This window comes from Brachionichthys hirsutus, chromosome 21 (assembly GCF_040956055.1).
Source record: "Brachionichthys hirsutus isolate HB-005 chromosome 21, CSIRO-AGI_Bhir_v1, whole genome shotgun sequence".
NCBI classification, from domain to species: domain Eukaryota; kingdom Metazoa; phylum Chordata; class Actinopteri; order Lophiiformes; family Brachionichthyidae; genus Brachionichthys; species Brachionichthys hirsutus.
The window spans coordinates 908,491-920,621 of record NC_090917.1 but is presented as its reverse complement, the minus strand read 5'-3'; the positions used below and the strand labels follow the sequence as shown (position 1 = coordinate 920,621).

The following is a 12,131-nucleotide window of genomic DNA, read 5'->3' as shown; positions in this document are numbered from 1 at the left end:
CACGGACTGGAATCCCAAGCGCTCCGAATGCTTTCCAGTTCAGGATTCCAATTAACCCGGGCGCCAAAAGGAAGGAAGCCAATCGCAGGACGGCGCATCGACAACGGGCATGAAAAGAATAACGCTGTCAGGACGGCGGCGCTCACTGCGGGGGGCGCCTCCCTCACCGGTGACAGTGAAGTCTGCTCCAGTCATTTATCAAGTTTTCTCTGGCCACCGAGGGGCTGGCGAGTCCCAAGGCCGCCTGCTGCTCAGGGAGGGGGTGGGGGGGGGGCGTGCAATATGCGCGTTTTAGGCCTCTGGTGAGCTCGCAAAAACTGCTGATGTGCTCTGCTGCTAAGTTTGATGGATTTGTTGTTGTCATTTGCTTCGGTTCCGTTCCCCACAACGAAACAAAGGGAATCGTTAGCTCCTTTGTGCTGCATGGGGCGTTTAGGGGCTCGGGATAATGCAGCGCGAGATGGGGTCAGCTGGAGCGCTCTGCTGCCGGAGCCTTCCTGAATGGGGCGTGGACGATCCTGCATGGGGGGGGGGGCTGATTACACAATGATTTAGTGACGACTGATACCCCCTTTCTTTCTCCGGCTCCCGTCATCGGGCTCATTTCAGCGCTCGCCACTTATATTTAGCAGCTCGTGCAACCCGGCCACAAACGGGTGACATGGGCGGGGCCGAAGAAGCGACCTGAAGACGTCACCTGGAGCAAATGTTCCAAGGACTCATTGACTCGGGAAATTGGCAGTTCATTGGAATCATGAATTGGAACCGGCGCTAACCGGGTTTGTGACGTAATCAATGGTTTTCATTGGTTGGTTCGTTAGCAGCATGGCTGTGGAGCGGACCGTGCAAGTTAGGCAGGATGAACTCGGACTAAATAAATGGAGCAAATCAATATTAATACATCCCCGTGTTGTAGCTAGCAGCAGCCCCCCCCCCCCCCGAGGTAACCTGGACGCAGCCCCTGCTGGGAATACGTTAAATTAACTTGCACGGGTACGTTCGGACATCTTGGAAATCAGATGGTGATCATTCGGGATAAAGCCAACGTGTTTGGAGAAACTAGCGGCGGCGGCGAACTTCAAGGCGAAGATAAACTTCCTCGAGGGAGGATCGTCGATCAAAGACAAATCCTCTTATTTTTCTCTGTCAAGTAATCAGAGTCTGAGAGCAAATAGGAATTGAGACGGTGGCGAGCGGCCGGCGACTGCGAGGGTTACAGCGGTGATTGAGTGCGCGTGGGACCGCTGGAGGCCGAGGGCCACCGGTACCGTTACACAGACAAGGTCGTCTCGGGGAGGCAGACGGGAGCCTCGGCACATCATCCCGGCGTTCCCGACGCCGATGAACACGGCACGGCAAAATTGATTCGCCTGGAAGAACATCACTTGGGGAAGAAGCTCACCGAGATGGATGGGCGTGTGCTTTTTGGTCGCTCTGGATTCTTCCGCCTCCCCCCAAAAAAAAGGCGACCGTTATTGAAACTTTCCCCGGCGTCGCCTCTGCAGGGGTCAGCGGTCACGATTCGATTCGGCGTAGCAGCAAGAAAAATGGCGGTGGCAATACTTTATCGATATCGACCATGGGCTCAAGCCAACCTTGATGTGCCCCCCCCCCCCGCCGCCTCGTCGATAACGCAAAAGAGGAAAGTTGTTTCCCGTACAAAACTAATCTTTCCGTTTTATTGCATTTTAATGAAGCAGACTTGGTAGTAATTCATTCCATTTGTTATGTTTGGACAAGTCATTAACGTCATCATCCGTTATCGTTAGACGGGGATCTTCAGCCTCGCGTCCCCGGAGACGCGGCTCCTTCCTTCTCTTCAGTTTGCGTCGGAAACAAATCCGGACCTGCTGGTGCATTAGATTAATGCTCAAACAAAGGACGCGGGTTTTTAGTTCTACTCGGCGTTCCCGGCGTTCCCGGATCTTCTCCAGAAACAGCCGCGCCGAGTCCTCGCAGGCCAAATGACAAGTATTTTGCCAAGAGATGAATTTGTCTGTTAATTCACCGACTAATAAAATCAAGCATTAGCCGCGCCGCTTTTGCCCGACTTCACGAAAACGTTGGCTAACTCGCGACGCTAACGAGTTGCTCAGACCTCAGATCAAATCCGAAGTTTATAATTCTCGCTGCCGCAGCAAATCGACTCGTTCGCTAATTACAAAGTTGCCTCTTTTTCTTCCCCCCCCAATCCCGATTAAATAATTTTGATTAATTAGAAAGTCAAAACATGTGAAGTTGATCTATGCGGCGTGCGTCGAGACGTTTCATTTACGTTGCCTGCTTGCGTGGAAACTTTTACGGATCTGATGGAAGCGTTAATAACGCGTGAGGTGAAAGGCTTCAGGTGAAACAGAGTGGAGATGCTGCAGATCATTTAGATTCAGACGCCTCGGGCCTCAGCCCCCCTCCCCTATTATTTAGGTAATTGATAATCCCCGTGTGAGTGCCGCTGCCAGTCCTTCATCTGAATCCCATTCCGTGGCCATCTGGGGGCCCGCCGCGGCGTCCCCCGGGGAGCCGAGGTCAGTCCGAGAGTTCCATGCCTCCACGCTTTGCACTTTTTTGCCTTCCCTGAGAAATATAAGCGGCATAAATAGGATTCCAGAACTTTTCCGGGCTCCGTCTTCGGCGCAGATTACACGTGTGATCCGTGTGACAAATGTCAGACGAGCACAGGCTTATCCGACGTGCACGGTCTGCGCATTTCACTCCCTTATTGCCGAGGCACTCCGTCAAATTGATTATCCAGTCAACTAATTCCCAGTCTATGTTTAGCTAAAGGATGGTGGAATCATCGCGTCCCATGAGTGCGATTCTCATTTGTGTGTCTGTGTGACTGAGCGTTTGTGCGAAGGAGACCGACTAATCAACGAACCGGGCCAGAAGCTGGCGACGGCGCGGCCTGGTCCGGTCCGGTCCGGTCCGGGTTTGCTTCAGGGCTCAGACGCGCCGTCTGATGGACAACAGAGAGGCGAGCGCGGGGCGGGCCAGGTCATGCAGAACCAGGCGTGACACTGTGACATGTTCGGATCCCCTCCGCTGAGCTGTGCCTCGCACGACAACAGGAAATGATGCTCAAACGTCCTACCAACCCCCCGACTCAAACGTGTCCAAACACGACAAACACAAAGTGCTATTTTTCCTCCCACAATAAAAGTCTGCGCTAGATTTTCCATCTCAGGCGCGTTTAGAGGTTCATATTCATGTTTCCGGTGTAAATACGACTTCCACGTCTTGCAGCGGCGCCGCGGTCGCGTGTTCGTCTTGTTTAGAGCGCCGAACTGACAAGACTCCGCCGAAAAGGGAATCCTCCGTCCTCCGCTGGGTCTCCTCGCTACGCGAGAGGCATCGCCCCTATTAGATAAAGGTTAATAGTCATTCGGTGGAGAAAACAGCTGATTTGATGTCCCGGCCTGAACGCAAACACAACCAGGCGGCGCTCGCACTCGTCCTCCATCTCACGAGACCCTTTCTGCTCGTGAAGGGAAGAAATATTGTAATTTTAGCCCCGTGAAAAAGCTTCTGTGTTCACATTGCCGGCGCCCTGCGGGCAGGAATCAATGGCATTTGGAATAATTGTTGTTGCAGGGGTAATCTCTGGAGGGAGAAGGGGGCAAAACTACAGAGAAGATCCGAGTAAATTACTGTGTCAGCTCCTATTTATTTGCGACCAGATTGCCAGAGGCGGCACTTCCAGATCGCCATTAGGAGCCGGGGCAATAAAGACAGAGCGTGTAGCCATTGTCGAAAAGTTAGCGTGTAATGCGGCAAGTTATCATCAAAGTGCTCCCCGTGGAGCGAGCGGGGGGGCCCACACTGGGGAGGATACATGCGAGGAGAACCAATTATAGCGCCTCAAATCTGCCTCCTCTCAGAGGGAGGGGCCATAAATAGGCTGCTATAGCCGCACACGCCGGCGGTATATCTTTCCATATGGAGACGCTCGCGTCATTAAAAGGTAGCAGCCATCCTTAAACGGAGTTCGGATGTATTCGTGGAGGCCACGGTAAAAAGCTGCAAGCATTAAAACAAAAAGTTTCAAAGACTCCTCGTTTATTTGCAATTAGGATAATGAGCGTAGTTGTGTAGGGTTGCAGTTTGAGATTTATTCTGAGGGCTCAGAAGATTAAAATGCACTTGTGTCATTATGTGACGGTTTGTTTTTGACTTTGAGAATGAATTAGAAACTCACCCGGAGAGCACAAACCTCCGAAGTTCAGAAGTTTTAGCAAAAAACATCTTGGAAAACTCAAAATGTAATCCAGACTCCGCCCCTAAATTAATTTTACGACCTGAGCCCCGCCACTCAACAAGGATTCATGAATCTGTCCCCAAAAAAATATCATAAAGCAAACCGGCAAATAAACAGATAGGATTGAGTCGTAAAGAAGAATTTGTAGGCCGCAAAACTCCCGATGCATTCAAATGAAATATATTTCATGTACGAAACAATGACTCCGAGCAGTTTTCTGCTTGTTGTGTCGCTAATCTCGATGAATATATCATTATGTAACATCTCCTCTGCTTTAGCATCTCTAGGGATGCCCTGATTAAAATGCTAATTTCAACAACATTGCAGAAAGTACACAATTAGCTGCAAATTAAATCACACAAAGCTGCTTGAGATATATATATATATAAAAAACATGAACTAGTTAATCCTTTTTTTCCTTAATTTAAAACAAATCTCGGCCTCTCTAACAGACGTGACGGCAAAATCTTTGAATATGAGAGGAAGTCATAATCCGCAGAAGAGACACCTTTTTAATCCCCGGCCACTCAAATGTGGGACGATAACCAGTGACTTTTAAATCTGGGATTTAAGGGAGGAGGTGGGTGGCGGGGTTCGGACGGGGGGGGGGGATCAAACAGCGGACAGGAAGTGGAGATGAAAAGCGAGGATGCATTCATTAGATGACGGCGGCGAAGACGAGCCGCAGAGAAAAGGGATTGAAACTGTTTGTAGGGTCTGACAAACAAATGGAGCCGGTCCCCGCGGGAAAGAGATTATTATGGGCTGTGTGCCTGTCAAACATGGGCGCACAATACAAGAAAGGGAGGGAGGCGCCCCCCCCCCCCCGAGGCGGTGCTGCAACCCCACAGGGCCCACCGGGACCCGGGCTCTCCGCAGCAACCCCTGCCCCGCCAAAGAATGCCTGTAATCCACAGGCCGGCCGAGGCGATGGCGGCGGGCTTCCCCATTGTCAGCCGCAGGGGGGGGGGGGGGGGGGGGGACACAGGGGGAGGTGGTGTCCCTTTTTCAGCCGAGCCTTATGAGAGCTCCTGCCATTGTCCGGAGATTACAATTGCACTTTTCTGATCCTTTGTGCGCTCCTGTTGACGGCGGTTATTGACTAAGCGGTTGGACATGGAGAGGATATGACCCTACACCCTTACCCCAACCCCCTCCCTCCCTCCCACCATCGTTGTCTTTGGCGGGCTTGCATGAAGAAGAGGGGAAGCGGGTCCGAGGTTTACATGAGGCATTAGACTTAAAAAGGGCCTGAGGAGGCTTAAGTGAAACAGGAAGTCGGTGGGAGGCGGAGGACACAATGAGCGAGAGAACGGCGCCGGAAGAAAGACTTTTCTCTCCTCAACGTAAAGACTTTTCTCCCTCCTCGTTCTCTCCTCTCAAACAGATGCCAAGGCAGATGGCGGCGAATTAGCAGAAAATGGGCGAAGAAAAAGTGGGACAATATATTAGAGGATGGGGAGGACGGACACGACAAAATAAAGATTAAAGCGCCGCCACAGACGGGAGGAAGTCTCACCCAGGGGTCGCGGGAGGTCTGAGGTGCCGCCTCGGGAACGTAATGTACAACGGCTGGTTGTACATTTAGCACAAAACAAACGGCAGCTAAAACGTCCCGTCAAAGTTCGCCGTGCGATAAAACGTCCAACCTCTTTCTGGCCTTGTGCTACATTCCCTACATAGAAAGCCCTCCCCAGCTATCTCTGCAGAGCCTCCATTAGTTTGAGAGATTGACAGAAATAAAAATAGTGAAGGCGCAGACTAGGTTAACATTACAACCAGTAATTCTGGCTGCCTATTAGATTGATCTGTTGCAGGCTGGGGGGGGGGGGAAGCAGGCAGTTTGTCTTCAGACGTGAAAACAGCATCTCAAGTGTTACAGTTCCAGAGGGGGTAAAGTGGAATTGCTGTTTTTACATTTCTGTATCATTTTTTTTTTGCCCATAAGGAATATGGATAACAAATGAAATATTCAGCCCCGTTGTCTGATTTATTTCTTTTATTATCTGCAAATATCACCCCGGCAATTTAAAGGATCGCTCGCTTCATCCTGGGCCTTTTTGCTGGGGGCTTGACAGCCTATCAAACGTCCTCCTGCATAAACAGGTCGGGGTCTCTGTATGTTAAGGCTTTCGAGCTTGCAGAATTCCTAAATAGAAGCTGAAAAAAGGAAAAAGAAAGAAAGAAAGGATCCTTGAGGGAATGCTGCAGAGGCCCTTACCCAGGAAATGATGCGTTTGTCCATTTTTGAAACGAGGGAATAAAACGTTATTAATTTTAAACTTTCATATCACAGTTTCTGTAAGTAATTCCACTCTCCTGGAGAGGATGAGTGACTGGCAGGCGCTCCGGCTCTGGAGCATCCCGACGCTCCGGTTTGACATCACAAAACGCCTTTAGAGCTGTCTCACTCATTCTCCTATATGTGATATTAAATTAGCTTATTTCAGCTAAATACACCTTCTGTGATTTAAAACTGAGAAGAAGCAAGATGGTTCAACTCGAGATAAGAAATGTCAGATAAAAAAGAAGAAAATATATTTAATGGAGGCATTTCTAATATCTTCAGCAGTTTCTCCCCGACAGAAAAAAAAGCCTCTCGAAAGCCAATTAAAGCCGTTAACTGTCCATGTGACCCGTCTCATAGCAACCAGGATGCATCCAGTAATAATCCCCTCCTTCCAGGTGCCAAACTCCCTGCATGGCTAAAGACACCGATCTGCAGGGCCTCTCCGGAGAACGGCGTTCCCTCCTGTGAAACCCTGCACAGCACAGCGCTCCCTGCGTCCCGAAAAAAGGGGAATCAGAGGGTGGGGGCATTCAGCAAGGCTCACTTTAAATCAAGATAAAAGAGTGAAATGGAATATAATAGCGGGGACAAGCCCCGGGACGCCCCCCCCCCCCCCCCCCCCGGGCCCCTAATGGAAACACACGACTGAAGGCTGGCGTGTTGTCAGCTCTGACGTTCCTTTCTGGTAATCTGGCCTGCCATAAAATTAGAATCGCAAATATACCTCCCGACAAAGATGCATGTTCCTCCTCTATTGTGCCACAGAGAAGGGGGGGGGATTCCACCGGTGACGGGAACGCCACAAACTTCCATTTAAATTTACAACGCTGCGAAAAGAGAACTGATATGCACTCAAAAAAATTTAATAACCCATTAAGTTACGGCTTCAATTTCATTTTATGAATATTTTCCTTGGGGAGCGCAGCCATCACCGGAGAAAGATAGAAATTTAAAAAAGATAAATAGTGCCATTAATCTGCAACATTTCTCTTCCATTATCGCTGGAAACGAGGAGTTATCTTTGCTCAGATCCTCACGTAATTATCTCCTTACACTTGAGTCACTAGCCAGAAAATGACCATGTTCAGAAAATTAAAAATGTGTCATTAAGTGGGATTTAACACAAGGCCATTTATCTTTATATAGTCCTCGGCTGGCAGGAGGCGGCGTCGGATGTTGATCAGGCTTCTGTGTCTCCGTGAGACGATAATGACGGATAATGCATCCCGGGTTGCCAGGTGAGTGTTTATCCTTTCAGACTTGTGGTGGGAGTTCCAATAAAGATCCTAAAACACCACCCTCCTGTTGAGGGTGGCCCTTACAGCGACCACGAAGGGACTCGAACCCTCAATCTTCCGATCCGAAGTCAGACGCCTTATCCATTAGGCCACACGGTCTGGATGCTAACGCTAACGCTACTAGCCTACAGCCTACGCTCGCTTCAAATCGCCCGCATTAAAAAATAAATGATTCCAAAATAACGAATCCGTTAAACACACATTCAGAGACGATTTAAGCAGCGACTGAAACGGCCGACTTTCAGCCGAGGAGCACGTCGGTCATCATCGCGCAGCGCAGCGGGGTAGCCATTAAGATCTGATTGATCATCAGAAAGAATGGAAGGAACGCACGGGGGCGACGGCGGCGGGAGAAACCGCCATTATTCCGGCGGCTCGGCGCCGAGCGAGGCAGTCGACCGCTTCAAACGGAACAAAAGTGCATCCGGAGGATGAGCCGAACTCCACGCACCGACCCCCCCCGTCCAAACGAAACCGCACAAACCTTACGTGCGACTCACATCGGTTCGGCTCCCCGGGGTTCAACGCAATCTCTCGTCTGCAGCCGTCTATCTGCTCCAACCCGCCGCCGCCATCAGAGCCATTCATCCATCTTTCGAAGATGACTGTGACTGATTCGGCCGCCAAAACAATCAATTGGCATCCGTCTCATCCGGCGAGGACGCGCGGGATACCAGCGAAGGTGTCGGAGGTAATCGTTGCACCGGAGGGAAATGATAGAGAAGTCAAGCAATCAGCGTTCGACCTTGTAGGACGGCTAATTCATCCACGCATCCGTCTCAATTATGTCCCCCGGATGGAGACAAAAGACAAACCGAGCATTTCATTCATTCTAACATTTTTAATCTGCAGCTTTGATTTGCACGTTTCTTTGCTCTGATGATTTATGGACAAACAACGAGTCTTTAAATGCAGTCGTTTGAAAACCACCACCACCACCACCGGTAATTAATTAACATTTTTATGACAAAATACACATTTTGTAGCTGTTTTTTTCCCCCCCAGAATTTGAGCCGATTTACATTAGAAGATGTGTGACTGAATTTTGTTTTCTGCGTTTTTTTCAGGACGCTGCGTCCTCGCCGTTCTCACGCCGACACGCCTGGACGCTGATCTAATTACCTGCAGGCAGTTTGTCATGCTAATCATGCAATAACCAAATCTCAACCCCGTACTGAAGCTCACCGTGGAAGAAGGCCGGCCGCTGCTCTGTCACAGGCGTTTGCAGATGTTGTGACCCATGCTGATGTGGGTCGGCGAGGGCGGGGGGGCGAGGGCGGGGGGCCGGGCCGTGACGCCTTCACTTACCAGGTTCACTGGATTTTAAACCTGCTGGAAACATCTTCATCCACAGCTGGTTTTTTATTTGACTATTCTATCTCATGTTTTAGAAGAATTGCATTCAAAGTGAAGTTTTTCGATAAAACAATGAAGCAGCCGTGTGGATCAAATCCCCCAAATCCCCCCCCCCCCCCCCTTTCTTTCTGATTGTGCTTTTTATCAACAGGATTTCCATCGCTGCTGTAGAACGGAGAGTAAACTCTGCACATTCATCCCTGACCTATTTAATGGCTGGCTTGTGCCAAAGACCTGCGCAGGTAAATGGAAAAGTTTGCCATCATTAAGTGATATATATAGCCGTGACCGGAGTCCATCAGAATTGGGAATTGTTCCGTTCTAATTTAAATTTCCATTTCAGGCGCTCCTCGCGGTGACAAAGGAGAACATCCATCCGGAGATACGGAGGAGAATCTGCTGCCAGGATTCACGATGAATGAGTGAATATTGATGAAGTTGAAAACTCCACTGGGTCCCACATCACTCCAGCGGAGGATGGGATGGGATGGAGGAGGGCGGGCTCTCGCTGGTTTCCATGGAGAGAGGCAGAATCCCAGTATTCTGTGTCGAGTCTCCAAAGGAGATTAATCTCACTTTGAAGCGCGGGGGGGCGGGGGGGGGGGGGGGGGCCTTCATTTGTTTGTGAAGGATGTGAGCTGCAGCCTAAACGACGACGCCGATTCCTCAAAACCCGTTTGCGGTTGACGCGCCGCGACTCCGCCTCCATCGTTTCTGGAGCTCAAGTTCACGCGACTGAATCGGGCCCAGAATAGAGATGGAAAATAAATGTGTGAAGAATGGCAATCTAAGGACGGAGAGTGAGGGAGCGTCTCCTAAGAGCGATCCAGAATCCAGAATCACCAAATTCCGATCAACTGTTCCTGGCAGCATTCCCAACATTCCCCGATAATCACACCAAGATCCGTCCTTAACTTTTGTAGTTATGTTGCCAACAGGCAGACCGATAAACGCCGGCAAAAACATAGCCTCCATGACGGAGGTGACCAGAAGCACTCGGAGCGTATCCCTCCGCCAATCAAGAAATAGATCCCCAGAAAAGGCAACGACAGACGGCGGCAAGATTCCATACAGGAAATAAAATCCAGAAAATGATCCGGACACATTTCTGTTCAGCGTGTCGTTTGAAACATTGTATCCGTCATTTCGTTTGTGTTTTGTTTTTGTTCGTTCAGATAAAACGTAAACGAACATTTGGAGTCCATGTTTGCGTTAAATAAAAGATAAGGATTCAACTTACTGGAAGCAAACATCACGGCAGTGGTCAGGAGGAAGGAACAGCCGCCTCGTCTTCCTCAGGTGGACGTGATTGCACCGGGAGAGCTGCGTGGGTGGGCGTGTCCTTCTGTGCTTCCTGCTTCAGGTGCGATCATGTGACCTCTTGAGTTAGATAAGCCGGAAGGCAGTCAGAGTCGAAGCCTCTACTTTGATTTGAAGGCTTAATTCTATATTTTCCACTCGTCTTTTATACTTTAATTCACTTCTGCACCTTTTTTCTGCCCCCGGAGCCCGGACTCACCGAGTCCACCGGGCCGCTCTTCTCGCGGCTTTAGCGGGGCAATGGTCCATGCGGTTCCCTCGCCGAGCGCTTAGAAGCGGACCCTCCAGGTCTGCTCGCTCGCGCCTGGTTTACAAACACTATTGATTGCAGGTGATGTCCTGGACTGAGTCCATCTGACCTCTGGAGGGACGTAAATACATCACTGTCCAGGGGCGGGCCTCCCGAGACTCCGCCTCTGCTCTGTGTGCAGAGCTGCACTCCACCGACACGCAGAAAGAGTCGCCGGGACACACGGAAAAGCACTTCTGCTGCTTCCCAGGGCGCAGCCGGAGGCCGGGATTTAGAAAAACGAGGAGCCAGATTGACCCCCCCCCCCCCCGTGTGTGTTTGCATTAAGGGGAGATGGATTCAAACCGACAACCTTCCCGCTGTGTGGCGATGTAGGATCAGATCAGACCCTGGAATATATTTTATTTCCGGCCCGTTCTCGGATGCAAAAAATGTATGAATAAATTAAAGGATCAAACGCTTGAAGTCAGATATTTAGCCGTTAGCATTGGAATGAAAATGTAAACCTCGCCACGGCGAGGAGGACTGTCGTCGAGCCGCGATTCGGCCCGGCCGGGTTCTCCAGGCGTTCCCGCGTCAGACAGCCTGGCTTCCCGTCGCCGCGGCGCCGAGCCGCTCTTCCGGTTGCTTTGCTCTGAATTCTAATTGGCGTTATTAATCAGCAATCGTGTTAACCACGCCCGCTAATCTGCGCGGCAAGCTTCTTGCTCCGTACGCACCTCAGAGCCGTTGATGGAAATCCAACGAGACGTAGGTTTACCTGCCATGAAAGTACCTCCGCAGCCGGCGTGGAGGGGGGGGGGGGGGGGGGGGGAGGGCGCGCTAAATTAATTACCATCAGGCCTCTTGTAGCACTTCATTCCTGTAAACAAACACTCTAATAAGAGCTCGTTAATTAAAGTGCCAAGCTTCCTTCCTGTTCCTCTTGTGGCTCCGCCTCCTGTCTTGGGTCATATTTTAGGTTTTTATCTCCAGCGACGATATAAAACTAAAGAATATGTCAGTGCTGTTGAAGCTAACCTGATGCTAAGCTAACAGTCAGACACACTGGACCGGGTTTACACTTTGTTGTTGTTGTTGTTGTTGTTTACACATTATGTGGGCGGAGCTGCAGAAGAATTATGGTAAATTATTCAATGTGGTTATTCTAAGAAGCTAATCCTGTGGAATTTTAATCTGATGAGGATTAAACACGGAATATTTCTGTGTGTAAAAACAGATATTTGTTGTTTACGCCTCTTCCCCCCCTGATTTCCATTTCATAACTGCCCCCCCCCCCCCCCCACCTCCGCGCCCGGCTCTGCATGATGGCTGCTCATGGCTGAATCGATTTGCCATTCTCACAAACGAAGGGCACGAAAG

The 12,131-nt window shown here is 50.2% G+C and overlaps 1 non-coding gene across 1 annotated transcript; it reads right to left on the bottom strand.

Moving 5' to 3' along the window:
* Positions 1 to 7,869: 7,869 nt before the first annotated feature.
* On the bottom strand, positions 7,870 to 7,942 carry trnar-ucg (transfer RNA arginine (anticodon UCG)). Its single transcript has one exon. It is a non-coding gene; the product is annotated as a tRNA-Arg (tRNA).
* Between the last annotated feature and the right edge of the window lie 4,189 nt (positions 7,943 to 12,131).